Here is a 3,955-nt window from a genome sequence, read left to right on the forward strand (position 1 = left end):
AGACTCAACGTCTCCTACCGGGGACCCTCCCAATACCGAGGACTGGAAGTCGTTCCTCTGAACTCTCCCTGCTTCTAAGCGACCGTCACTCAGACTGATCTGTGCCTGTGTGCTCCCAGGATTTTGGGTCGCCAACTATAAACAGTGAGTGGAGGAGAGCTGTTGCTCATCTAGTCCTCCCCATGGGGACCTGTCTTGGGGCTGCAGCCCCAAGGAGGAGAACCCACACCCTGCTGAAGATGGAGGTAGCGGGGCAAGGCCGCTATGGCTGCAGGGCCTCCAGCTTCTTCCATGAACAGATGACGCAAGTGGAAGCAACTTGCTTACTTATGCACTTACTCTGCCCGGACTACTGCCTGACCCTGAGCAGACGGGCGAACATCACACATCATCCAAAATGGACAGTGGGAGCACTGCTTTCTGATTCTTCTTCACCTCGTAAACTGTCTGAATCAAAAATTTTTATTTATTCTTCCGCCAAACACAACCGATTTCCATCTACAATTATTTTTTAAGGTAAGAAACATGAGTCAACTGAAGAAAGGCCTGTGGCCTTGAGCTAGGGAAGGGTGACACTGTGACACTCGACTGAGCCCCCGGGCTCTGGGGTTGAGCTTGGGCCGTGCAGGACTGGACCCGGGTCAGCGGACCTTCTGCAGGGCAGCTCTGCAGCACTGCACGCACTGCTGGTAGATGGTCTCAAAGTGAACGTCACTACCGTCATAGCAGTCTTCAAAAATGAGTTGTTTTTGTGGCTCGTAGCTCACAAGTAGTTCAATTTTCGCTCTGCAGTTTTTAACTTGGTTACTTTTTCTATTCAAATCTCTACGGTTGCTTTCATCCATACGTAGTATACAGTCAAAAGCAGCGGCAAAGTCTTCTTTGGTAACCTGCCGGGCAACGTGACTCATGGGAGTACCATGCTTCTTCATGCAAGCCTGCCCCCCGATAATCAGGAGGGTTTCCTAGTTCATACGTGGACGTCGCTGCACTGTCCATCCTCCAAGTATCTGAAACGCTTTGATCAGTTACAAGTTTCCTGAAGACTGCTTCTGCAGTGGGTAATAGACAGATGTTACCCAGACACACGAACACCCCCGACTTGGTCACTTGCTCGGCCATCTTCCCCCCCCACCCCCGCACCAAGAAGTCTTAATTAAGATTGATGCCTGAATGAATGACATTCTCGCCTTTGCATAAAAGTGAAATTAAGGACAGCAAGTCTTCAATTCACAGCCAATTTAGTTATTATGTATATCAGAGGTTAGCAAAATCTCAGAATAGGAGAGTTGTACCTAAGTTCAGCTTTTTTTTTCTTATGTAGTATTTTTGTTAAAGACACAGTTCTGCAGTTCATGAAAATCTTATAATTTGAGGGCCTCATTCATCAAATGGCCAAATCTGTAAGTTTAGCTAAGATATAGAAAATGGAGCTCTTTCGAGTCAGAAATTTGATCCACAATCATTACCAAATAATGTCTCTAGAATCTCTTACTTTTTTTTTAAAAAAAAAAAAATCAGAATATAAAAGTGTTTACATGTAATGGATGCTTTCTTTGGATTCTCCTTGAAATGGGATACTTTTCACTTTGCTCGACCTTTTCTTCTTTAAACTTCTTAGACTTTCTTAAGACAAGAAATTGTATGACTATTTCCTAGTGTCTCCTATTGTCAGGGTAGGTTTTATTTATTTATTTATTTATTTTGCTGTATGCGGGCCTCTTACTGTTGTGGCCTCTCCTGTTGCAGAGCACAGGCTCCGGACGCGCAGGCTCAGCGGCCATGGCTCACGGGCCCAGCCGCTCCGCGGCATGTGGGATCCTCCCTCCTGGACTGGGGCATGAACCCGTGACCCCTGCATCGGCAGGCAAACTCTCAACCACTGCGCCACCAGGGAAACCCTTAGGGTAGGTTTTATATCTTTTTTGTTTCTTTGTTCATTTGTGCTTTTGCATTGTTTTGTGGCCTGCAATTGGTGGGTAAATATTTCCTAGAAATTTGGAGAATAGAATGATGCAAATTACTTGGAATAGAGATTAATTATTGTTCAAAGAAACCCATGCTGCACCTCAGACTTCTGAGCTCTGCCCACCTCCAGTCTTGTTATTTCAGACATGTGAGATTAAACTCATAAGACAGAATAAAAATAAGTTAAAAAAATCATTTATGGAAGTAAGAAATACTTTCTACTTAGTGTCTAAGTTGTCCATCTGATAGAAGGACATACATTAGAATATTTAATTATTAAATAAGAAATAACTCTGGCCCTTTGCATAAAATTGAATAGCCGTAGGTTGGAATTAGAGATTTTTGGCTAAACATTATTCTTTGATTAATATATCTTAACCACAGACATCTATATATCTATATTCACACTATATCTATCTATATCTCTGTTGTCTATTACTACGGGCTGAGGATTAAAAACCAAGTTATTGAACTTCTTCAACCTTAGAATTCCCTGACTTCTTCAGAGCCTAGGAAGGAGTTAGGGAACTCCACTATCCCAGGAAAGGGTTCACTTACTTTTGAAACTATTTTGTTGCTTTCCGATACATGGATGCCTTCATTTCAGAAGCCCTTGGACTCAGTTGTCTCCATGTTTTCTTTTGAAGCCATTCTCAGGATTTATAAACCACATGTTTGTGTTCTGGGCAGAGCTGATGCATTGTCTTCATACCTTACACGGAAGCCTTGGTGTCAATCACATCACAAAACCTCACCAGGATGAGATCAGTTTGTTCCCGAGCAGCACAGCAACAAGAGAAACTTTCCATTATGTTCCCTTTGATTCTTTAAACAACCAAAACATGGTTCATCCATAACTACTTTCTGTGATTTAAAATACCGAGGGTTTTAACAAAAATATTTACTGAATAATACTGCAAGTTAACAACCACTTACTTCTACTTTGAGAATATTTACATTCAGGATGAGAAATTATGCTACTAGAAAAGTTTTATTTTAAACATATAAACTGCATGGAAACATATTAATGAAAATAAGCAGATTATTCTCCATGGAGTTAATGTTTTCCAAAAGTTTAATGATTTAGATTTCTCTAAGCAATATAATATTTTTAAATGCAGTTCTTCATAACTAGTGAAAAATAGAATCGAAATCACAGAATCTAAATCTCAGAGTTTTAGATATTGCAATGTTTTGCTTTGGCAATTTATAATTATTACAATGTTCTATGGTAAGAAACGTCTTTGAAAATCTTTAAAAAAATGTATCTAAGGTGAGGTTAATAGAGATGAACTAAATCTTCACAAATGAGATGAAGAATTGTTAGAAATTTAAGTAAGGACATTAAAATCATAAGAAAGGTTCATACAGGAATACTTGCCCTCGAATCTAACATTTGCAGGTATGTTTTATACATTTTGGGAGACTTTTTAAAGAATATTCCAAACCAACCGCAAAGTCAACATTCTGTGAAGGATGATATAGTAATGTGAACATGTGATTGTCATCAACAATGAGCTCATTAGAAGGTATTGGGAGAAATGCAAATTTGAAAAATTTTTTGACTTCCAAGATTATATTTTAAATTTGAATTGGTTTTAAATCTTAATATTACTACAAATTATAGACATATATTAATTAATTTAACAAAGACAGTAAATTCTGTGTTCCAGGCACTGTAACAGGCATTGGGGATATAAATTAGCATAAATGTGCTATGAAGGAAATGGATTTCTATAGCAGTTAGAAGTAATTTTGGCTGTGCATAAGGAAATGAATAGCTTTCTCTTACTGAGGATTTCTGGGGGTTGGGAGGCTTCTGGCTTTGGTTCAATGGCACTGAATGATAGAACCATCCTTATGGTCATTCTTTCATGCTTGCAAATTCCAGGCATTGGCATTGTGACTGCTTTAAAGATAGGTAGACAGGGGCAGGGGCTGTGCTAATGGCATCTTTTCTTTCTATCAGGGAAACAAATGCTTTCCT

At 39.7% G+C, this 3,955-nt stretch overlaps 1 pseudogene; it reads right to left on the reverse strand.

Annotated features, from left to right (window-relative positions):
- Positions 1-641: 641 nt before the first annotated feature.
- On the reverse strand, positions 642-1,122 carry LOC115854868 (low molecular weight phosphotyrosine protein phosphatase pseudogene; annotated as a pseudogene).
- Positions 1,123-3,955: the final 2,833 nt, after the last annotated feature.

The sequence above is a fragment of the Globicephala melas genome, chromosome 14 (genome assembly GCF_963455315.2).
Source record: "Globicephala melas chromosome 14, mGloMel1.2, whole genome shotgun sequence".
Classification (NCBI taxonomy): Eukaryota; Metazoa; Chordata; class Mammalia; order Artiodactyla; family Delphinidae; genus Globicephala; species Globicephala melas.